At 39.0% G+C, this 25,747-nt stretch overlaps 2 long non-coding RNA genes across 2 annotated transcripts in view; one reads left to right on the top strand and one right to left on the bottom strand.

The window, feature by feature from the left end:
- The window catches only part of LOC123638723, a 40,439-nt gene extending 30,386 nt beyond the window's left edge, over window positions 1-10,053 (top strand). The window contains exons 2-3 of the long non-coding RNA XR_006735486.1: window positions 2,933-3,067; window positions 9,881-10,053. This is a non-coding gene — a long non-coding RNA (uncharacterized LOC123638723). The remainder of the gene's footprint in view (window positions 1-2,932; window positions 3,068-9,880) is intronic.
- Window positions 1,933-24,195, bottom strand: LOC123638724. Its single transcript, XR_006735487.1, has 3 exons — window positions 23,888-24,195; window positions 10,942-11,083; window positions 1,933-2,262 (listed from the first exon to the last, which is right to left on the bottom strand). It is a non-coding gene; the product is annotated as an uncharacterized LOC123638724 (long non-coding RNA).
- Between the last annotated feature and the right edge of the window lie 1,552 nt (window positions 24,196-25,747).

The raw sequence follows: 25,747 nt of genomic DNA, 5'->3' as shown, positions 1-25,747 counted from the left end.
CTCTTTTCCTGAGGTGTGTAGCATTGCATCATTCTTTAATCTCGATTTTAATCATTTCTAGGAATATGTGACATCACTTTTAGAGTTTTTGCCATTGGTTCCCACTGTGTTCTTCTGCTTGTTATATTCTATAAATAGTTGTGTTTCCTATTTTAATATTATTTAGAAATGTTAGCTTTGCTGCTTCATGTTTGATAGTTCCGAACAAATTATTTACAATTTTATATATGTGTATTTTGAAAAAACTTATGTTTCATTATATATTAGCTATACCTATTTGTATTATTCCTTAGTGTTCTAGAAATTACAATATGCATGCTTAATGTACCATAGTCTCCCATGAATTAATATAATTCATTTACAATATATAATATATAACATTGTAACATAATACCACTTCACAAAAAATGTAAGAGATTTGCAATAGTATAATTCTGTTTATTCCCCCTTTCCCATCTGTTTGTTGTGGTTCTCATGTATTTTACTTCTACATGTATTATAAACCTGACACCTACCAATTATTATTTTTGCTTTAAGCAGCCAATTATCTTTTAAAGAAATTAAGAAAGGAAAAGATTGGCTCTCATATTTTTCCATATATTTACCATTTTGCAGAAGATATCTCTTTCTTTCTGCTTAATTTTTACTGAAGCTAGAAGTAATGTCTCGCCATCCGAATTTTCATATTGTGGACAATTTATATGTCATATATCACTGTACAATTCATAGTTCCATGCATATGCCAAATTTTCTCTACTGGTTTTAGGTTATTTTTTGGCAAGCATCAGTATTTTTACTTTTTTTTTTTTTTTTTTTGGAGACAGGATCTCATTCAGTCACCTATTCTAAAGTGCAGTGGTGTCATTACAACTCAAAGCAACCTCAAATTTCTGGGCTCAAGTGATCCTCCTGCCTCAGCCTCCTGAGTACCTGGGACTACAGACATGTGCCACCATGCCCGACTAATTTTTTTTTCCTAATTTTTATAGAGATGAGGTCTTGATTTTACTCGGGCTGGTCTTGAACTGCTGGCCTCAAGCAATCTTCCTGCCTCGGCCTCCCAAAGTGCTAGGTTTACAGGCATGAGCCACCATGCCTGGCCATTATTTATACATTTTTCAATACTTCATTATGTTTAGCACAGTGCCTTACACAAAGTGGGCAACTATGTATTTTTTTTTTAAGTGTGTAAGAATGACAAATTTTGTTGTTTTGTCTGAGTCTTTGTGTAATCTCACAGGGTTAAGTTGTATTATTACAGTTCACCATTAGATGTCACTTTCTAACATATGTTCTTACCACTGAATTCCTACTGTCCGGCTTATCAGATCCTGAAAGTTGGCACTCCTCTGTGAGTGCACTTAAACTGAGAAGTTTCTGTCTTCTTTCATCTTGAAGTTTCTTTCATCTTAAAGTGATTACTCTAAAACAGAAGAGTTTCTTAATTGTAATTTTTATTATCTTTTAGTTTTACGTCTAAGTTTGTACAGAACCAACTGATTTTCCTTAAGTTTTCTTTAAATTTGAATACTTGCATTATTTTTTATTTATTTTCTTGGAGCAAAGTCTGGAACTATTATAAGTAATAGTGTGAAGAAGTAGCATATTCAAGAATATCTTTTAAAACATGTTCAAAATGTATTCTGTCGGTAGTGTAATTCTGAAAACCATCTCATTCTAGGAGCCTCACTGATCCCAGACTAACTGGAAGTGAATCTTCTCAGAATAAGCTTTGATGGCAACTGTGGGGTTTACTTGGGTTTGTCAAGGAAAGGGAGGACTGAGGGGGCTGTGAAAGGAAGTGTGGAGGTGGAGAAAGAGGAGATTCACAGGGCTCAGTTGCAATCACGGAATACAGTGAAGTGCTGAGAATGAGCTTCCCTCACTCATTCTCTTCCCTTATGGGACAGGAAAGGTCCGGGCAAGGAGATGTTAGGAATCCCAGAAGCTTTAATGTTTACTGTATTTTTAAGGCCTAGATTTTAAACAGTATTATAATCTGTAAGATTTAGAGATATGTTTCAGTTGTTCCCAAATGCTGGGGCTCATGATCTAACACAAAGTTCGTGGTGAAGGTTTCCTAGGCTCACGCTGTTCCTAACAGACGAGTCCCTCCAAGCTGAGTCAGGAGAGGCCTCTTCTGTGAAACCCTCAGTCATCAGACACCCGAGTGTAGCCCCAGGGTTTTCCCCAGTCTTGCCAGGCACAGGTGGAAAATCATCTGGAGGTCGGGTGGCTATTTTCTTCTGTTAATCCAGAATACTGAAATTTGAATAAAATAGCAATGTTGTTTCTTAATAATGTAATAAATACCCCTGAAACTAACATCTATTCAAGAATATGATTGTTCCTAATAATTTGTGGCCCTCTGGTATCCTGTTTGCCAGCTTTTCCCATCTTACCCCAGAAGTAACTATTAATACTTTTTGTATTTTCTGTTCATGGTTTTATTTTATTGAAATGCTTTCATTTATCAATATATGCATATACAATTGGGCTTTTTAAGCCATGATTATAATAAACCAAAGTACAAACAATTAGGGCATTTAAATTCCATTTTCTATTGATCAAATTACAAACAATGCATTATTGATAAATGAAATGTTGTCTTGTAATATTTCTGTGCATTAGAATAAAACTTAAACTTATTTAGAAAAACATGTTGGCATAAGGTAGCCATTTGTTCTCCTTGGGAAAACCTTAACCCTTTCATTTTTAGACTCTCACTTTTTATGAAGTAACAAAGCAAATGGTAACTTGTATGAAGAAGGTGGTGAGGCGGATGATAGGGAATGAGGCAGAAAGTTGGCAGTGCTACCTGCTACCTTGGTATGATCAGTAGTCAAGAGGCACTGATGATGTTACTCACTTGTGTTGATAATAATTCAATTTGTAATCTTTTTTTCCCTTATGTTTTTGTGTATTACTACAGCTAAAGAAGTAAACAGGTCATGGCACGTTTAACAAAAAGATGACAGGCAGATACAAAAGCTATCCAGCATCTTTGGGCAGCCATTGAGATTATACGGAACCAGAAGCAAGTTGCCAACATTGACCGTATTACCAAGTAAGTAAATTTAAACAAACAAACAAAAAAATGCTTGTAAAATTTCATGCGAGACCTTGGGGGAAAAGTCCAAACATACTTTATTATGCTAATCAACATATATTACAAAGGACTGAAGTCACTTTCTTTGCAGGAGTATATAGTTGTTAGAAAAACAAATACAGAAACATACACAAGCAACTTGTGTTTATAAAATAAATATTAGATAAGTAAAATATCAGTATGTACTATTTATAATAGTTTTGCAGTTATCAGAATTTTTAACTCTTGGTAACTTTATTTAGGTCTTTTATCAAAATGGCTTTTAATCATTTGTTTTTATGTAGTGAAGCTGTCTAAAAATAGTATACTGTTCATTACTCATTGTAATACAGGACAAGTATGGTATGTGCAGTAAGTAAATAACATCTTGGCTGTGTGCTCACGCTTGTAATACTAGCACTTTGGGAGGCTGAGGCAGGAGGATATCACCTTAGCCCAGGAGTTGGAGGCTGCAGTGAGCTATGATGATGGCACTGTACTCTAACCGGTGCCACAGAGCCCCTCAAAACAAAACAAAGCAAAATTGTATTAGGTCATAGCCCACTGACAGAATTTTTAACAATTTCATTCTATATTTTAGAAATTATTAAATAAACCACTCAGTTTTGTTTTGTTTTTTGCTCTGCTGCCCAGCAGGCTAGAGTGCCATGGCATCAACCTAGCTCACAGCAACCTCAAACTTCTGGGCTCAAAGCAATCCTTCTGCCTCAGCCTCCCAAGTAGCTGGGTCTACAGGCATGCACCACCATGCCCGGCTAATTTTTCGATATATATTTTTAGCTGTCCATATGATTTCTTTCTATTTTAGTAGAGACGGGTCTCGCTCTTGCTCAGGCTGATTTCGAACTCCTGAGCTCAAACAATCCACCTGCCTCGGCCTCCCAGAGTGCTGGGATTACAGGCATGAGCCACTGCGCCTGGCCAAACCACTCAGTTTTTAAAAAGAAAGTTCCTCCCCACCCCAGTTTCTAATGCTATTTATATTGGTAGACAAAGATTCAGGATACAAAAAAAAAATCAAACTAATTCATGACTCTTCTATTTACTTGTTATGTACTAATTATAAGGATGTCTTAAAATAAGAACTTGGTTTTATTTTGTTTCTCTGGGTATTTTTAAAGGAATAAAGCCAAATTTATCCTAGCACTCTGGGAGGCCGAGGTGGGCAGATTGTTTGAGCTCAGGAGTTAGAGACCAGCCTGAGCAAGAGCAAGACCTGTCTCTACTAAAAATGGAAAGAAATTATAGGGACAGCTAAATATATATATAGAAAAAATTAGCCGGGCATGGTGGCGCATGCCTGTAGTCCCAGCTACTCAGGAGGCTGAGGCAGGAGGATTGTTTGAGCCCAGGAGTTTGAGGTTGCTGTGAGCTAGGCTGATGCCACGGCACTCTAGCCTGGGCAGCAGAGTGAGACTCTGTCTCAAAAAAAAAAAAAAAAAAAAAGTCAAATTTATCTTTTTAAATGTTTGGAGGTTGGTTTTTTTTGTTGTTGTTGTTAATTTAGATAAAATTTCTTTATACCTATTTCTCCATATTCTTTAAATGCTATGTGTAAAAATGGAAACAGATAATTTACAAAAGCTCACTTAAACGCTTTTTGTTGGCTATTGTTAATAAGTAACAAAATTGAATTCCATATATTTTTGTCCCTTCCCTGTATTCTGGTGAAGAAGATCATAAAATTACCTGCAAGGGAAGGAACAGAAGATGGAGAAAGGGTTCGGGCTCTGTGTGGCTCTGAGTCTACACTCACCCTCAGAATACTTTAACGCTGACCATGTTCAACTCTTAGCTCCTGTAGGTTAGTGGAAGGAACAAAATAATACTGTATGAAAAGTAAGAATAAAATAAATAGTACATTGTTTTAATTATTATAGTTTTAATTAAAGCAAATAATTTGAGGTGTGGTAGCTAAATACAAATTACAGAGAGGTGATGTTGATAATAAAAACATTTAAAAAAATCTCAAAGAATAAAAAGTAGTATTTTCTTATGGTTGAGACTTTTAAGAAAACAGTTTTTGTATATCAAATTGCTCATAGAAGACTGCTGAAATAAAATACTGTTCTTTGGATTTGTTTTTAAAAATTAAAATCATGTAAGCTTGACTGAAACATTTCAGTTTTTCAGACTATTCCTTTTTCTCACATGTAGCATCTTTCTAGATCTCACGTGTAGCATCCTTCTAGAAGCTCTAGGGATGTTCCCTAGGAAGCTGTCAGACTCTCCTAGTGAAAGTTGCTGTTAGATTGTGACCACCTGCTGTGTGGGAGTCAGAGAATTAACCCCACAGTGCCGGGTGCAGATGTCTGTTAGATTATCGCAACACTTATGTGTGTACGTGTGTGCGCAAGTTAAACTGTGACAAAAGATGTGAAGGTTGTTAAACAGGATTGCACACACCTTCTCCTTTTGTATCGCAGCTTGTTGTTAAGTGTTCCTTTCTCTCCTTGCTTCATCGGTATAGCCTTAAATGATGCCAAGACTTATTTTCCTTCATGTTGTGAGGTCCATAGTTCCTAATTAAATATCAATAAATTTATTTTACCTAGTAAATAGTCTTAGTTTTATTAGTGTCATCTAAAGATGGACGAAAAGAAAGGAAGAAAATCCGAGGTTAAGTGCTCAGGAGGGGTTGGTTCCCCGTGTGTCCTCTGCCTCGTCCCCTCTGAGAGCTGTGTCATATTTCCTCCCATCGCAGTGGCTCACATCTCAGCGTTCTGTGCTTTTTTCCCAACATCAGTCACAGTCGTAACTATTTCCCTGCTGGACAGTTGGCTCCAGGGGGGACTGTGCAGAGAACTGCCTGACCCAGTGCCTTTGCTTCTTGGTTAACGTCAACTTTCTTGCCTGTTGCGCTTGCCTGAGGTCAGTTAGGAAGTGGCGTGGGATGAGGACAGGCACTCTGATCTTTTGCTGTAAAGCCTGATATTCCTATTCTGCACTCTCAAGCCTTGGATTCATTTTAAGTCAAGTTGCTCTGCTTATTTACGGTTAAGTCTGAACATAAAGGTGTGTTTTAAACTTTAGAAATGGCTGAAGTTACAGAAGGCTGCAGAAGAATTATTGTTCAGATTGCATATGTAGTCATTAAGTTTCACTCTTTATTTTGACTGGTGACTCCATTATAAAAAAAAATTGAAAGCTACATAGTTTGAGTCATGCATTCAAAGTTATGGGATTTGGTGTGACTCCCTCTTAGGCTATCCTGCATCCTGCATCCTAAACATTATCATTTACTTTGGTGTAATGGCTTCATTCTGCTTGTTTCTGTTCTTTTGATCTGTGGATTTCTCATCCATCTTTTTTGTTGTGGCTTTCATTTGGGATTTATTGATTGGGGAAACTGGGTCATTTGGTTTCTCGTAGTCTGGCTTTCGAGGATTGCAGCTCTGTGGTCCAGTTTGACCTGCTGCTCAGTCCTCTGTATTTCCCGGAAATTGATGGTTGGTCCAGAGGCTGTGGGGTGGGTCGAGGCTGTTGCACAGGCTGCAGAAAGTTGTGTTTTCAGGAGGCACACGTGTCAGTTATCTCGTTTTGTGATATATGTAGCTATTGATGCTAGATCCAGTAATTCATTAAGAATTGCAAAATGGTGGTAATCTAATTTTCTTTCCTTTGCTAACTGGAATGCCTCTGTAAGGACATAGGCTTCCCATTATCTGCTATTTGGTTATGCTGTGGTGTGGTTCACATGGGAAAAGTAGGAGAAGTGTTTAATTCCTTCTCTTTATGTATTTACCAGTTTTCAAAATAGCATCCTCCAGTGGTAACCACCTAGGTTTTTTCTTTTAGTTGTCATTTTTTGACAAAACCCTTTCTGATGCTGAGGTTTTCCCATCTTTGACCAGTGGGGGCCTCTGTGTTGGATCCCAAAGTTTGTTCCTGCTTTCTCGGGTGACAAGGTTTAAGGCCCATTTTGTGCACATCCTAAATCACTGCTTTCTTCCAGGGGCTCTGGTTTCTTTTAGTTTGAAATTGTGTTCCAAGAGTACTTTCTGGCCACTCCGTGTTGCTACTGTGTTGTCTCTCTAGGCCTTGGAATGGACAGAGTTAGGAAATCAATATACTTTTAAAAGATAAAAACACCTCATTAATTCATACTGATATTTTCCATTGAAATTTATGGCTACTGGGTTTTATGTATCTCTTCTACCTAAAATCTTACCTCCTCTCTCACATGGTGAGAATTGTGGATATCATGAACAATAAAATTTTAGAATATCATATAATTAGTCAATATTTTATGCAACATTATATACACAGCTATCTGAGAATAACAAACAAAATTATATTACATATAGTTATGATTATATTACTATTATACATATTTAGTTTATATTATTTGAGGCCTGTCTTAGTGTGTTCAGTCTTCTTTTCCTGTCTTCTGTTTGTAATTTGCAATTGAATTCTTTTCATCTTTTTTCTTTTTGATTTTTAATTTTTTCATTCTTTGCAACTTCTGTTTATCAGATATTATCTGTTGTATAATCACTCTTGTGTAGCTTCTAGTTTAGACTTCACTTCTGAAGTGCTATCTTTGCCATTTACTTCAAATGCTTAACTCAGGAATGAGTTTTTCTAATTCTGATTTACAGCATTCCTATTATATCATTTTCTTAATGTCTTTTCTCATTTCTTGAAACAGTGGATCCTGGTTTTCTTCTGTTTTGCAGGCAAATCTTTCTGACATGCCTTCATTGTAAGGGTGTCACTCTGTCCTGTGAGCCGCAGTCCTTCCTGTTGTCATTCTGGTGTGAAAATCTGTTTTCCCAAACTTGTAGCAGGGAGAAGTGGGTCTGAATCCTTTTACTAGATTTATGGCTCTAATGCTCTTCTTATGCCAGTTTTATGAAGTGCTAAAAATATGGCCTCATATTTCTTGAGATTTCCTAGGTTTTTCTCTATCTTTCCCCCACTTTTCCTTGAACCACCCTTTCTTATACTAAAGGTCTTTTTAACTGACTCCAGTAGTATTTGATACTTTAATTCCTCACACTTATCTATAATGTGGGGCTTGGTCCTGGAAGGGAGCTTTGCCTAATTTTGGGTGTTCAGAAGACTGTCGTGCTCCAGCTCCTGAGGACTTTACCATGGATCCGTGCATTACTGTGAATCGTCTCATGTGAGGGTGTCTCACCCTGTCCATTGCAGCTGCAAGGTTGGTCCTCGTGTGCTCAGCTCCCCTAGATTCTCCACTGTGTCCCTCCTTGTCCTCCATAGCTGTCAGTACCGATTGCAACTGTAGCTCTTGCAGATTTGTCCTGACTGCTCAAATTTTGGGATTCACAGGACTCCTTATCACTTAATTTTTTTGGTACTGTATATGTTGTCCCAGGGCCTTTTGCTTTGTTTTGTTTGCTTCGCTTCCAGTAACTCTGTCTAGGAGGTTCAGGGGTGAGTTTAAAACTGTTACCTCCACCATCTTCCCAGCTGACAACAATCTTGTGATTTATCTTTAAAAAAAAAAATTTGTTGCTAAAGGCACTGGATATTTTCTGAAGTTCAAAAACAGAGCTAAAAGCAATAAAAAAAAAATCCCTTTTAGCAGAAACAAACCCAAGGCATGTTCTTCATGTTTGTATATAACACTGGACACCTCAAAATCCACAGCAATATCATCATCAAATACAGGATCCTGAATGTAGTAAGACTTACATTGCAATTTTAAAAGGAAATTCCATGAGTAGAATTTGTGGCCTTTTAAAGTAGTTAAGCCTCAGATCCTCATAATTGATTGAACTCTTAGGAACTAATAATCTTTTTTTTTTTTTTGAGACAGAGTTTCGCTGTGTTGCCTGGGCTAGAGTGAGTGCCTTGGTATCAGCCTAGCTCACTGCAACCTCAAACTCCTGGGCTTAAGCAATCCTACTGCCTCAGCTTCCCGAGTAGCTGGGACTACAGATATGTGCCACCATGCCCGGCTAATTGGAACTAATAATAATCTTCTTATCTCAATAACAAAATAGGAGAATGTATCTGTGTTCATTCTAGATGTTTATTCCACCTAAGTATGATGATATCCAACATTCAGAGTTCATAGCAGTACCTGTCCATGATACCTCCCCAGGAAAGAGTGTTCTGAGTCCTTTTTACCATTTTCTTTTAATTTTCCTTTTTTAAAAGAACTGCTAGTGCTGTACCCAAGAAAGTAGGAAAGGTGCTGTAAGTTACAAAATCACTGCTGAGATTTATTCAATAATTCAAATCTTTAAAAATATATACCTAAGGGAAACTTCTTTCACAAGTTTTATTAGTTTGCTATGGAAAGTATTTTTACTAAAAAGATCAATCTGAGCTCAAAATACGTATCTGGGATTAAGTCTGATGTTTTGATTAATGGTGAAGCTGTCCCTCTGATTTACAGCTCATGTTTATAAATTAATGATAACATAAACTCTATAGATGACTTCATTTGGGAACTAAATAAGCACTAATTTTGGCCTCTCAGTAAAAACGTTTTACATTTCTAGAAATGGAAGGATGCCTTCTAATGTTTAATCATTGTAAAATTGAAACAATTGAGTCATTTTATTATTAAAAAAGGAAATACAATAGTCAGTTGAGGGTTGTATGAAGATACGCATGATAATAGTAGTCCTCTTTTCAGTTTAAATGTCTGTAAACACTATAGTTGTCACATGAATTTATCACTTTTATGTAATTTGGATAGGTGTCATTAAAGCTTTGAAATACTCAGTTACTTAACATTTCTATTAAATATTTATAAAATATTTTTATGCTTCAGATGATGCCCTTGTTTTACAGATTTCCAATCAAGATGTAAAGGGTGAAGAATCAAAGAACAAAGAATCAGTAACAACTGAAATTTAAGCCTTCAATCATGCAGATTCCTAATATGATTCATAACTCATTGTCATGTTACTTCTCTAAATGCCATGTATAGTTTAATGTCCAATAAAATCAAGTTACATATATCACTTCCTTTTCTTTAATCCAAACAAATTATGCACATCTAATTTGGGTAATTATAACATGGCATTAGAAGTTTATAATTACTTTAAATAATAGTTATAGTTTAAAGACATGCTTTTGAAACAGATATGGATTTTTTACTAGTCTCTACTGGCATTATTAGCTACGCAGTGTGATTGGGGAGGTTAACTTATTTTTTATTGACTACTGGGAAAAAGCAATCAAAATAGTCAACCTATATGTTTCCTTTCTGTCTTGAGTAACTTTGACTTTGTGTTTTTAGAGGTGATCACATTGTGACTAGCATGATTAGACTAACAGTGGATTGGTAGACTAGTCCCATTCAAGTTAATGTTTCAGAATAGGGCATCAATTAATTACATGTATTGCTTACTTTAGGGTAAAACCCAAGTTAGAAAATGTGACCTCTGACCTCTTGTGACATGTTTGGCATTGAAATTTCTGAGTTCTCCTGGAGTTCTTCCTGTTGCTACAGATATATATAAGCCCAAACTGTAAGTCCTCTTCGTGTGTAGCTTGACTTTGAAGTTGCAACTAGGTACATATTATTTCTTTTTTTATGTATTATAATGTCACTTGTTGAAGCCCAATTTCCAGAAACTGTTTATTTAAGTTAAAGTTTGCTATGTCTCTCTCTCTTAAAATTATTAGAGAGGAGGAGAATGGCCACTCCTAAATTACTTCTTTGTAAATAAGTTAGTTTGAAAAACTACTTGTTATTATGCTGCTTATGTAATTCCAAGGATTCTTCATGGAATTACTCATTGTATTCTCCTTTCAACCTATATTGATTTATTCTTCTTACATATCTTATTGTGAAAGTGGATTGGCAGGTATACTTTACCACTCTTATCATTACTATTTTATTTTACCTGATAGCCTTACAGAAGAAGTAGCTAATTCTGAATAACCAAAGTCCATGGTGAGTTTTTTCCAGGAAGCCAAAATCTTCTGACATTCATCTTGCCTTGGATTGTCTAGCTGCGGTCATGTGCTTGACATTTCTTTGCAGTTCTATGAAGGAAACATACAGACAAGGCACATAGAAATGTAAATAGCTGTTAAAGAATCATACAGTAGTACCTAGTAATAGGAGAGGGTCGTTACCACATGATGAGGGTTTATTAATTTACAACACTGGAGGCTTTGTTTGAGGGGAGAGGCACCAGGAGAGCTCGGAAGGCCTTGTGGGTGGCATGGAATTAGTCAGGCCTCAGTCGTCAGATGGGGTTTGACATGGCAGAGAGGACAGTCCCAGTAGAGGGACCGTGGGGTGTAAGGAAAGTGGATAAAAAGGCAGAGAGGTCAGACTAGGAAGGCCTTGAATGCTAGCATTGACATTTTAATCCATAGGTAGAGGGGAATAGTGAGTGCTTTTTGAATAGAAAAATGGTAAAAAATAGAACATACTCATTTTTTTTCCCTCCCAGGCTAGACTGAATGGTCCCCTCAAATGTCTCTTGAGTCCATCTGCTCTTCCCTCTTCTGGGCTGAGTTTTCACTCTTGTGATTTCCTGCCTGTTCCTCCAGCCCCTGTTTTTCCACAACGTCATGTTCTCAGATCGCTCTACCATCGCAGGCCTTTCTCTCTTGCCCTTGAAGCCCACATTCCTGGGCAAAGGTGTCGCTGTCTTGGCCCGTGTCTTCCACATCACCTCCGCTGCCCCCACTCTGCTACGCTCCAGAAGCCGGAGATGCGCTTGGCAGGTCCTCAGGTCTGTGTCTCCCACACACCACCTGGGATGACCTTCCCAGACTCTTCTTCCAAATGTCATCCCTGGGAAGTCTTTCCTGGCACTGTTAAGTCAACCTAATTTTACCAGTTATTTTTCTAAATTTTAGGTCTGGTTGTGTTCTTTAATCCTCTTTTGATTTCCCTATTGTGCATAAAGTCCAAATAATGGAGCAGGGCATTTTTATAAAGCTCTTCACAATTAGATCATAATATTTCTTCTTTTTACAGCCAGCCTTTCCCCTCTCAGTGTTCCATCTGATGAGACAAGTCTCAATGGCCTGAGCACTCTATAGACTTTTTTTTTTTTAAGAGATGGGATCTCGCTAGGTTGCCCAGCCTGGACTCGAAATCTTGGATTCAAATGATCCTCCCACCTCACCCTCCTGAGTAGCTGGGATTACAAGCATGTGCCATCATGCCTGGCTTGGATTTTTAATTTTGTATTTTTCCTTCATTAATGGACAAAATCATACCCAGTCTTTCAAGATCCAACTAAAATATCATCTCCTTTGAGATTTTGATACATTCCTCATTGTAACCAATCCTGTTCCCCTTTGTCTTTATTCTCATAGTAATAGATATAAAATTTGATTTTATTAGTTATTCAAGTCTCCTATGATCTTTGAAATATATTTCCATTTCTTTTATTGACTGCGAGAACCTGAAGAGTAGGGAATATCTCTTTTCTATTTTTGTATCTTAATGTGAAACAGTGATTGAGACATCAATAATAATATTCAGTTTCATTAACTGCAGAAGTGGTTTTAAGGAGGATTATAATAATTGGTAACATTAAATGAGCCATTATTTTGTGACAAGCACTGTGCTATATATAAGTTACTTATCTCATTTAATTTTCACAGCAACGCAGGCATGTGGTCATTACCCCCACACTGCTGAGAAGGTGCTGTAGTGAGAAGGTGAAGTAGTTGCCCAAAGTCATCCAGGTTGTTGGTGGCAGAGCTAAAATTTGAAAATAGGTCCATCTAATGTTGGAGTTCAAGCTACTAAACATTTAAAATTTTTTCTTCTGGTATTTAATGGGTTTATATTTATATCTTTGCAAACTTTGAAGTTTTCAAAACATGATCATCTCCATGGTACTTACATATTATCTCATTTCATCCTCACAACTGTGAGTTAAAACTAGCCCCACTTTATAGGTGAAGAATGCAGCTCTCAGTAAATTATTTGTCCCAGGTTAAGTGTTAGAATTAAGAAGAACCTAGTGCTTCAGAATATATTCTAGAATTTTAAAATTAACTCCATTTGATACAGAATCTATAAAGATGCTGTTTAGGTTTTGAAGTTTAACACTTTTTGTTCAATGCAATTTTAAAGTAAAATATTTGTTTGCCATGAAATATTACATTTCTAAATGTAACATAACCATATAATAGGATACTTGGAAAATAGAAAAGCAGAAAAATAACCACCTGTAATTTCTCTACCCAAATTCAACTAAGGTACTCATTTTGATGTTGTTCTTTCCAGTCATTTTCTGCATATGTATGTGTTGTCTCAGCATGGCTGAGTCGTCCTCCATGTTGTCACGTGGCCACCGCAACATGTGATGGTGGCACGGGGCTCCCCCTGGTAAGACGGCACCTCCCCATACCTGGGAGGGAGGAGAAGTGAGGTGAACAAGCACTTGTTATGAGGTTTGCATTATCTCATTTACCCGCAACACAGCCACATGGCACTGGCTTTAATGATTATCTAGGTGCGCAGGTGGAGATGCGGGCGGAGTGAGGGCTTCTCCTGTCGTACAGAGGCCGCTGTGCACAGGGGACCCGCAGACTCCAGAGGCCTCGCCTCCCCCAGGCGCTCACGTGGCCGCCGCATCTTCTATTAAGTTCTCGTAACAAAGCTCCGTGCTCCAGCTGCACAAATAAATAGTGGGGTGAAAGCTCAGAGGGGTAACCTATACCAAGGAGCAGGAATTACTTTTGTAGGACTAAGGGCAAGGGACTGGGCACTTTACGTGCATTACCTCATCTGGCTCTGTCTACAACCCTGAGGTGAGTGTCCTCTGCCTTTTTCATCACGGTGCCATCACCGTCGCATGTTAGGATAACCTGGGTGTTTTCACCATGCTCCGTGTCCCCTCGCATCATACCCTTGCCTCGTGCTTTGAATTATTTCCCTACTGTGGACACTCAGGCGAGTGTCTCTGGCTTCCTTCCAGCACAGATAACTGTGCATTGCCCCAGCTCTTCACGGCCGCTCACTGGGATGTAGGTCCAGAAAGAATTCCTCCGTGGTGATGCCATGTGCATATGGGTACTTAATTTGACTAAGCTCTTAAGAAAGGATGCCTCAGTCTACAAGTTTGGTAGCACTGTGCACCTTGGGTTTTGTTTTCCTGTACATCTGCATATACTGGACGTTCACTTGCCCAAATTTTGTCATTCAGAGGGATGTTTTAATTTGCATTTCTGTATTTGGTTTAGGCAGCTCATGGTGTTCTTATATGGTTCTGGGCTTCCTTTGCTGTGGGTGCCTGTTACTGCCTTCTGCCCATTTCCCACTGGGATTGCTGTCTTTTCCTGTTGACTTCCAGAAGCTCTTGTTACACTGGACAATAATTCCTTTATAGGTTTTATGGTTTGTAAATCTTTTCTCTGTCATCTGTTTATTAATTTTTTCCATAGTTTTCTTTACTGAACAGAAACTTCTAATTTGGATGTGATCAAATTCAGTCTAGTTTGCCTACTGTTTTATGCTTTTGAAATTTTATTTAAGAAGTTCTTAAGGGCCGGGCGCGGTGGCTCACGCCTGTAATCCTAGCTCTGGGAGGCCGAGGCGGGTGGATCGCTCGAGGTCAGGAGTTCGAGACCAGCCTGAGCAAGAGTGAGACCCCGTCTCTACTAAAAATAGAAAGAAATTATCTGGCCAACTAAAAAATATATATACAAAAAAATTAGCCGGGCATGGTGGCTCATGCCTGTAGTCCCAGCTACTAGGGAGGCTGAGGCAGTAGGATCGCTTAAGCCCAGGAGTTTGAGGTTGCTGTGAGCTAGGCTGATGCCACGGCACTCACTCTAGCCCGGGCAACAAAGTGACACTCTGTCTCAAAAAAAAAAAAAAAAAAAAAAAAGAAGTTCTTAAGGCAACAAGAATATTCCCTACATTTTCCTTTACTAACTTTATAGTTTTACCTTTCATAGGTCTTTAAACCATCTGTAGTTATCTTTTTATGTGTTAGGTAAGGATCTACCTTACTTTATTGTTTGTTGTGAGTCTACCTTCTTCTTTAGACTTTAAACTTAAAAGTCTTAAGAACTCTTGTGAGAGATACTTTAGGGGCCCCTGTAGCAGACCATGTGGTTGAATTGCTTGTTGGCAGTGCCATAGTGTTCTTTGCCCTCTGCCGTGAAACCTCTTCCCACCGGTGTGTGGTGTCTGTGAGGCAGGGGTCTCTGTCGCGTGTGGCTGGCATATGGCCCTCACCCAGCTGTCTCCAGCAGTGTTTGTTACATGCTGGGTGCACGTGAGCTCTTTTCCTGCAGCCAGTTTGTCCTTCTGAGAGAAAGCTTGAAAATGTTAATAGACCGAGACTAATGCTAATATTGCTCTACTATTAACTGGCTGTGTTTTCTCGAGGAAGTCATTTTTCTTACTTTGTCTGTAAATCGGTGCCTCTGTGTCACCACCGTCTCATTCAAGATACAGGAAGTTCCCTGTGCTCCTGTGTGGCCAGCCCACCCTGCCCTCCAGCCCCACTCCATCACCAATTGGCTGTCACAGTGATGACCTTTGCCTGCTTTGGAATTTTATATAAGTGGAATTATACAGTGTATTACTTTTCATGATTGGCTTTTTTGATCAACATGTTTTGAGATTCATCTGCTTAAGGATGTCGGTGGTTCATTCTTTTTCATTGCTGAGTAGTAGTCCATTGTGTGCATATATATATATATACCATGATTTTTTAAATCCGTTTAGCTGCTGAAGGGACATTTGGGGGTTATTATGACATAAGATAGAGTGTGCTTTTATGTACAGGTATAGGCGTGTATTGGGATAAATATCTAAGAGTGGAATCACTAGGCCATATGATAAATGTATGTTTAACTTTATTAGAAACAGCACAACTGTTATCCGAAGAGTTTACATTTCCACCAGCAGTATATGAGAATTCCAAGTTTTCTACACCTGGTATTGTCCATCTTATAAAATTTGTGTCATTCCAGTGGGTTTGTTAGTGGCATCTCACAAAGTTTAAGTTTGCATTTTCCTGATGTAAGCACCTTTTAATGTGCCTATTGACCAATGATATCTTCTTTCACAAAGTGTCTGTTCAGTTCCTTTGCCCATTTCTTAGTGAGTTGGTTTATTTCAGCATTCTTACTGAAGTGTTATAGAGTTCTTCATATGTGCTGGATACGAGTTCACTGACAGATCTATATATCTGTGGTTCTAGAAGGAAATAATAGAGGAAATGAGGAAGAATCACTATTTATAGAGATATTGGGTAAAAGATACTAGTACTCAATCCAGGAAGCCCAGTGCAGAACAAATCAAAAGGATATCCACATTTAGCCATATGATAGTGAAAACTGCAGAATTTACTAGAGGGAAAGAGAAAACCTTAAATACAGACAATAGATTTTTGAAAAGACATCATTTATAAAGGTGTGGTAGTTAGACTCATGACTGACTTCTTAACTGCAGCACTGGAATTCAAATGACTGGAACAATAGCTTCAATATGTCTTGAGAGATATTAACTCTCAGCCTAGAATTACTTACCTTTCAAGTAAGAAATTGAAATAAAGGCTTTTTTAGACAAAGTCTGAGAGAAAAGAAATTCTTAATGGTTTACATTAGGTAGAAAAAAAATGATCCCAAATGAAAGTTCTGAAATGTAAGAATGAATAAGGAGCAAAGTTGATAAGTGTGGTTAAAATTAAAGCATGAACTATAAAATATAAAAATAACATTCAGTTTGTGAAAAATAATTATGCCAGAGCAACTGTAACACCAGCAGCAGAATATAGAAACAACAAAGGATCATTAGCAGCAGAACAGATAGTCATATGTTTATATAACAGGCTATTACACTACAATAAAAATAAACTGTCACCTCACACATCAATATGGATTAATTGCAAAAATGTAATGTCAAAGAAAGGAATCAAATTACCAAAGAATACTTGGAGAATGACTCCATTTCTGTAAAGCTCAAAAACCGGCAGCACAGAGCAACGTGTTTTTAAGGAATGCACATACACAGGACCCAACGGTATGAAGACAAAAACGGGGAGATGGTTAACACAGAATTAAGGACACTGGCGGTGGGGGCAGGAGCCAGCAGGAGGGGGCCTATCCAAGGAGCTTCTGCTCTTTCTGAGGCGAGGTGGTGCTTTCTCTGGTGTTTCTTTTATTCTTCAAACTGCACATATTTTAAAATACTTCCTTGTATGAGTAATTTCTAAATGAAAAATTTTAAAGAAGGAGTAAGTGGATGGCACAGAAGCCTGTTGGGGAACGTGGATGATAAACAGGGGTCAGGAGGTGGGATATGTAATGAAAGGATGGATTATCCTGCCTGGTCGGATCACTGTTGTGTTGCCAGCAGAGCTTTCCTTCTGTTCCCAGATGTGCACATCTCAGTCACACTCAGGCATTGACAGCCTATTCCACTATGTTTTAGGGAACCGGTTCATTCAGTAGTAATCATCATCATTTAAGTCAACTGTTTCTTTTTAGGCATTTCTCTTTTCTTCCACTGAAGACTTTTCTATGCCAGATTATCAAACTGAAAATGATATCCTAATTACATGGAAACTAAATTATTTGAATGCCGTGTGTTTTTGAACACTTGGCACTATAGAAAGAAGTGTATTTGGCTGAGTGTTGTGAGTAGAATTCTATCAAGTGTTATCAAGAGAAATTTCATACAGAATTGAAAAAGAAGGCCTAGTATTTACCATTAATTATTTTTTTCTGACAAATAGACAAAGCATATAATTTTATTGTGACCTTTTTTTTAGTTTTTATTTCAATAGATTTAGGGGGTACAAGTATTTTGGGTTACATGGATGAATTATATCATGCTGAGGTTAGGGCTTTTCAGGTACAATGTACATTATTATGATAATTTATAATTGAGTTTAAAATGAAAATAGAAGTTTTAAAAATGTATATGATTTAGAAAGATGTAATTACATAATTTATTTTGAAAGAAAATCCATTCAATAAAATTAGTAGGTTATACATCATAAAGTTTGCTAATCATTGAAAGTTTGTCTTAGAGTTCTGTTAAAATAGATTGTGTACTAAGTGTTGTACAAAATACAGTTAGATTTGGTTTAGGGCTAGTAAATGTATATAATAAGAAAAACATATAACAAATATTTTCAATGGTGGAATTGAGCTTTAATGTAACATTTTGAAACATCTCATTTCATTACGAGACATTGATTAATTCCTATTCTCAACTGCTGAGGAATGGAGAAACAAAAGAGATGGGAATGTTTGCCACTGGCCAAGAGTGAGACTGGCGCTGTCACCAGTGCTGTCGGTGCAAGACGCAAGCCACACAGCGCAGGAAGCAGGGTCCCCATCATCCTGAAGGAGAATAAAATTCGGTTGGCTTCTAATCCATGTGTGTGCATGTGTGCACATTGTCCTCATGTGTATCAATCAGTATACATGGGATATTTTATTAGAGCTTTTGTTCCAAAAATATTTTGAGGACAATTAGAAAAGAAGATACAGAGTAAGGCTATATATATTAGAAGGGGATGAGAAGGATGAGGAAAAGAGAAATGAAGTTTAGGATCTAAAATAGAGCCAGGAGGAAACCTAATACGAGAAAGTCTTCCATGAATTCCTACAGCTTGTTAAGAATGTGTCACAAATTTGGGTTTTGGTATAAAAGGACAAGCTCAACATTTTAGTGATGGCCATAAAGCAAATTTGTTGCCCAGGTGAACCGTAGCTATTATTCACAATGCTAAAACCAGAAAGAAATTATCCTGAGGGTTTTCAGAAAGGTAACCATTTTCTAATTGATGGCAGAGCATAGCTAGTCAAGGTTGGGCTTTCGGGTGCGATTTTGACTAAACTGTCACTGGTTGTGTGATGAAGAGTGTCCCAGGACAGTCCTCTGTTGTTGCCTGTGCTCTTTTTCCCAACTACCAAGGAAATGGACTGTACAACTTACAGTATATTTTAGGCCTGGTGCAGTGGCTTGTGCCTATAATCCTAACACTTTGGGAAGCCAAGGAGGGAGGACTGGTTGAGGCCAGCAGTTCAAGACCAGTCTGAGCAAGAGCAAAACCCCATCTCTACTAAAATGGGAGGGGGGGAGAAAAGCCAGGTGTGGTGGCATGTGCCTGTAGTCCCAGCTACTGGAGAGCCTGAGGCAGAAGGATCACTTGAGCCTAGGAGTTTGAAGTTGCAGTGAGCTGTGGTAGTAACACTGTACTGTATCCCAGGTAACAGAGCGAGACCTTGTCTCCAAAAAAAGAAAAAAGAAAAAGACACCCCCTCCAAATTTACGGTATGTTTAATCTTCAGATATGAAACAAGTACATTATTCTTGAACCTATGGTGAGTTTTGCATCATTACACAGATATGTCATTTTCATCAGTTGTGTCATTGTTATAGACTGGTAAGTTTTTAAAAAGTTGGTAAAACTTGGGGCTAGGTCTAATTTAATTGTGTAAAAAGATTAGAGCAAGCTATAAAATGTACAATTCATCATTACTGAAATCACAACTTAGAATTAAAAATACTTTTTATAAAATGGAACCAGTGTTAATAATGTAAGTAGTGTATGTGTCACAGTAAAAACGGTTTATTTCTCCCAAATGAAAACTCTGCCTGTTATGGAAGGGATAGTTAAGTCTCTACTAGCTTTAAGATAAATAAATGTTTTACTTTTCTACTTTTAATTAATGTCACTGCATAAATAAGAGGTCAAAATCTAATGTAGTTATTTGCAGTGTAACCTTTGGGACAATCATAATAGAGAAACTTTTTACAGAGAAAGTATTTGTAATGCCTTCACTATTCATAAAAGATATAATGGAAAGAAAAGGGATTTTATTGGTTAGTTAATCCCCATAAAATCTACATAATCTTTCACATACATTTTTATTTCTCTTGGGTATACACCTAAGCGTGGGAATGCTGGGTCCTACGGGAGGTAAACACTTAACTTTTTAAGACATTGCCCAACTGTTTTCCAAAGTGGTGGTTCCATTTTACATTCCTACCAGCGGTGTATGAGAGCCCCACTTTCCCCCATCCTTGCTAACATGTGGAGTCGAGACTGGCTATATAATTTGCTGGGTCTGGGGCAAAATGAAAACGCCGGGCTCCCTGTTCTAAGATCATTAAGGATTTCAAGATGAAAACAGGAGGGCATGAAACAAGGCGCAGGGCCCTCCGTGCAGGGGCTCTGTGTCACTGCACAGGTCACATGCCTGCACAGCCAGCCCTGCGTGGCCTGCCAGTCTCTTTCAGCCACTCGGGCAGGTGCACAGCAATTCTCACTGTGGTGTAAGTCGCAGTTCCCCCACAACTAATGACATTGAGCATACTTACTTGTCTTCGGAGCATCTTCTTTGGTGAAGTATCTAGCCAAATTTTTTGCTCATTTTGTTATTGGGTTATTTACTTTTTATTACTGAGTTTGAGACCTATTTACATATTCCGGATACAAGTCCTTTATCAGGTACAGGCTTTGCAAATATTTCCTGCCAGTCTATGGTTGGTATTTTCACTCTAACAGTGTCTTTGGAAGAATATAAGTTTAAAATCTTGATAAAATTCTGTGTGCTCTTTTGGAAAACCATGCTTCAGGTGTTATATTTAAGACGTCTTTGCCTAGCCCAAGATCACAAACATGTTCTATTTTCTTCTGGAAGTTTATAGTTTTACATTTATATTGATGGCCCAGTTCGTATATGTATGAGATGTGGAATGAGTTAAATTTTTTTTTTTGATACATGAGTAGCCACATTTTCCTGCACACTTTATTGAAAAGACAATCCTTTTTCCCCTGCATGGCCTTTGCTCATCTGTAACACATCTGTTTTCCATGCATGAGTCTTTTTCTTTTTTTTTTTTTTTTTGAGACAGAGGCTTGTTCAAGTCGCTGGGCTAGAGTGACATGGTGTCTGCCTAGCACCCTGCAGCCTCTAGCTCCTGGGCTTGAGTGATCCTCCTGCCCCAGCCTCCTGAGTAGCTGGGACTGCGGGTGCCACCACCACACCTGGCTAATTTTTTTTCTATTTTTAGTAGAGACGGGGTCTCACTCTTGCTTAGGCTGGTCTCGAACTCCTGACCCCGAGTGATCCTCCCTCCTTGGCCTCCCAGAGTGCCGGGATTGCAGGAGTGAGCCACTGCGCCCGGCCGTGAGTCTGTTTCTGAACTCTCTATTTTGTTCTATTGATCTATTTGTCTTTATACCACTGTCTTGATTACCATAGCTTTATTAAAAATCCTGAAATTGAGTGGTATTAGTCCTCAAACTTCTTTTTTTTTTTTCTGGAGGACTTATTCTATATCATTTGCATGTCCACATGAATATTAGAATCAGCTTGACAATTTCTATAACAGAGAACACTTAGATGTTGACTGGGCTTGTGCTGAATCTGCAGATCAATTTGGTCAGAACTGATGTCTGAGTGTTTTTCTGACCTGCGAAGAAAGAGTATCTCTCCCTTTGCTAAGGTCTCCTTTATTTTTACTCCGCAATGTTTACAGTTTTTGTAGTACAGGTCTTTTGTAGTTTTGTCAGATTTACCTGTAAATATTTCTTTTTAAATGCTATGACAATCTAATGCCACCAGTGGTATGACAAGAGGTGGAGCCCAGGTGGCAATGTGAGCGATGGCTTCCTCCAGAGCAAATGTTCCAAGAGACAGACAGTGGAAGCTGCCGGTTTCATGAGTCCTGGGCCTGGAAGCTGATACCATGTCATTTCCACCATGTTCCATTCACCAAACACGTCCTGTACGTTTTCTCTTCATCTCATCAGCTCTTTGCTGTTTTCTTTTATGACTTCATTTGCATTGAGTATTTTTTCATTCTTATTTCCTTTGTGGCCCATTAGCTATAACTTTTTGTTTTACTGTTTTAGTTATTTAGCTTTAGGGCATGGTTTCTCAACCTTACATTTTGGGTTGGATAGTTCTTTGTGTGGGCACCTGTCCTGTGCAGCATAGGATATGAAACAATACCGTTGGTTTCTACCTTCCAGTGATATGACACCACTTTCTGTGCTGCGTAAGAGCCATACAGAATGCTCCACACTTCCATCGCTTCCCCTCAGGTCTCTATGGTATTGTCATACATGTTACTTACACATGTGTTATACACCGCAATTTCATTATTGTTATTTTTGTTTAAAGAGTCAATTATCTTTTAAAGACGTCTTAAAAAGAAAAAAAGTCACATACTACCCATTTGGTTACCATGGGCAGATCTCTAAACATAATCTCATCTGGTATCATTTTTCTCCTGCCTAAAGTACGTCTAACATTTCTTGCATTTTAAGAGTGTGTTGCTGATTGATTCTTTCAGCTTTTATGTATCTTAAAAAGTATTTCACTTTAAACCTATTTTTCTTCTGATATACACAATTTGCCACTGTAACCATTTGTAAGTGTAGTTCACTGGCGTTAAGTAAATTCACAATGCTGTGCAACCATCATCAATATATATGATCATCATACCAAGCGGAAGCTCTGTAACCATTAGGCGATAACTCCCATTTCCCCTGCCCTCAGCCCCGGGTAACCTCTAACATACTTTGTCTGTATGAATCTGCCTATTCTAGATATTTCAAAGAAGTGGAATCATATGGTATTTGTCCTTTTATGCCTGGCTTATTTCATTTATCATGATGCTTCCAAGATTCACCCATGCTGTAGCAGGTGTCATATAACTCCATTCCTTTTCATGGCTGAGTAATATTCCTCTGTGTGTACTTGCCACATTTTCTTTATCCATTTATCATCTGTTGATGGACATTTAGGTTGTTTCTGCCTTTTGGTTAGCGTGAATACAGTTGCTATGAACATTAGTATGCAAATATAAGTTTGAATCTCTGTTCTGAATTCTTTTGGTTACACACCTGTAATTGGACTTGCTGGGTCATACGGTAATTCTATGCTTAACCTTTTGAGGAACCACCAAAGTGTTTCAACAATAGCTGCACCATTTTCACTCTCATCAGCAATATATGCGGTTTCCAGTTTCTCACAGGCGAGGCGGGGGATGGAGGGATGGGATGGAAGATGCCTGGGCGGGGAGTCGGTACCCAGTGTTCCCTCCTGGTCTTAGATCAGGCTCCTCATCTTCTTGGCCATCGGAGCAGGGCTGCTCCCCATACCCACTGTGGCAGTCCCCTGGAGTCCCCCAGGCTTCACCAAGCAGCGCCCAGGTGACAGGTCCCCAACAACCCCCTTGGACATGCTCAGACACTCCGGGGCCTTCAACAATTAGAAGCCTGCCCTCTGCCGGCTGCTCAGTGACACAGACCCCAGGACCCAGCAACAGAAACAGGAACGCGCAGGCGCGGCTCTAGCGAGGCGGAGTCTGCGCTCCACTGCCGGCTGTGGTTGCAGCACTTCTGGCTTCTGAGGGAAAGAGGCCGACGCTGCGCCCGAGGATCAGCCACGGTGAGGGAGCAGGGCCCGCCCAAGCCGCAGCCGCCTCCGCCCCCGCGTGCCTGTCGCTCCCTGGCTCAGGCATCCCCCTCAGGCTCCTGCCTTCGCCCAGAGCCCCTTGCTACCACCCGCTCGGTGTCCAGTTCCCCCTTCCCCGTGCAGCCCATTCACCTGCTGGGGTAAAGCCCTGTAGGTGGCACCGCCTTAACCTCCCTTCTTCCCAGTGACAGCCTTTCCACGTTCTCTTTGCCACCGTCTCCCCGTCCTTTAACCCTGACCCTTTCTTCTTTTTCTCTTCCATTTTATCTTTCTCTCTCTTCTGTGATCCTCACTCCTTTCTCCCTGTTTTTTTGCTCTTCCTTCTCATCCCCCTCACTGTTTTATCTCCATTGACCCCTCCTCTCCATGTCCCTTCTCGAGTCTGTCCCCTCATTGGACGTCCTTCCTCACCCGCTGCCACACCTGTCCCCATCTCCTTCTCCAGGCTTCAGGGGTCTAAGCAGGAACAATTTGAGGACGGTCTCTTCCCAGGAACTGCAGGGTGGGCAGATGGGGATTTGTAGTTTTCATCTTCCTTTTGTGTTTGGAGAAAGGGGAGCTTGGAGGCGTTGAAGAGAGCCTGGAAGCCTTGTTACCTACTGTCACGGCAAAACCCAAGAGATGGTGTGTTACAGCGTGATAAAGAGAGGGCCGACATGCATATTGAGACCTTACAAAATATTTAGCTTTTTGACAAAAGTAGCTAAAAAATATTTTGATTTATTTTTTTTTTAATTTTGAGCATCTTTTAGTGGGGAGATACAGCTTCGGAAATTTAAAAATATTTATTTACAGGCTTGACTATTGTAACTTAGAAAAAAAATGATTTTTTTTTTTCTTGGAGGCAGAGACCAAGGGCATTTGAGAACTGACAATGACCTTGCTTTGCAGTCAGATTGTGACAGCCTCTTTAATACCTTCCAAAGGGTGCGTATGTTTTGCCTTCTCTGCTTTAGCTGGGAAAACCTTATATTTGCAAATTTTGTCCTTCCTGTTTCAAAATAGCTTGAGATTTCAGTTGGTTTTTTTTTCATTGAGTTGGATTACACGTGGTTTGCTGTACATTTATTAAAAACATTGCTCCATAATATGCAACAAGCTAAATGTTGGTCTCCTAGAGGGACAGACATTCTAGTCAATAATCATATTCTCATAGAATGTTAGTCATTTCCTATTTTCCCTCCATCTGTTCTTTAGGAAAATAGATTACTATAAAATCGTTTAATCTATGAACTTTCCCTAACTCACTGGCTCCTGCATTTTTAGGTTGTCATTTTCCTGTGTCTGTCTCCTTGGCTTTCACAGCCCATCACCCTGTTATTGTGTGCTGACCTCTTTCTCTTTGTGGAATATGAGTTCCTATAGGCAGCAGCTGTGCCTTAGTCCTCCTATTCCTAGTGCTGAGGCCAACTAGGTGATTCAATGATTTACTTTATGGTCTCATTTTCCCTCCTGACAAGTATAATCTTAAACTGAAATTTGAGGCAACTGGACTACTCAGAGTGACTTTGAGAATCTTATTTTTGGTGCAAAAAGAAATTTTAGTGAGATATAATGATACTCTATTCAGAATAACAAGCCATCCTCCCTAAGACATGAACTAGCTAGGTTTTTGAAGTGTAAGCCCTTTGGTTTTTAATAAAAGTATAAGTAATGAGGGAGGAGTTATGTTACTCCTATTTGGGTATTTAGGGCCCCAAAGTGTCATTTGGGCTGGGCCTGAAAGACAAATAGGATTTATCTAGATCATTTTGGGAAGAGAAAGAATGCTGCATTGTGAATGTGAGTACAAAGTGCTAAGGAATTAGGATGCATTGTAGGAAGCAGGATTACCGTTACATAGCATGGAAGGATGCAAGAAAGAAGATATATACTAGGAAATGAAGCTAGAAAGATACTATCTTAGTCCATTTAGGCTATGGTAGCAAATGCCATAAAATCCTTGTAAACAAAAGAAACTTAATTTTAGGATAAAAAGACAAGGGAGAAGACCCTTAAGGATGCACCTCCAAATCTAAGTTAGGATCCCAAACAATTCCTAGGAAAAGAACCAGCTCAGAACCATCAAACAAAAACGGTGCTCGGGACGACCCACCAGTCCCACCGGAGAAGAAGCTCGGAGTCAGAAGGTCCAAAGGGGCCATGCCGGTACTCGGTGCCGACTTCGTTCCCTGAGCCCCACGCCCGGGCGTCAATCTCGTCAACAGAAAACAAACCAAACTCTGTAACATAATATGAAAGAGATTTAATCTGAGCCAAATTTGAGGCTCA

The sequence above is a fragment of the Lemur catta genome, chromosome 5, assembly GCF_020740605.2.
Source record: "Lemur catta isolate mLemCat1 chromosome 5, mLemCat1.pri, whole genome shotgun sequence".
NCBI lineage: Eukaryota > Metazoa > Chordata > Mammalia > Primates > Lemuridae > Lemur > Lemur catta.
The sequence above is the reverse complement of the archived record's forward strand: the minus strand, read 5'-3'. Positions and strand labels throughout refer to the sequence as shown.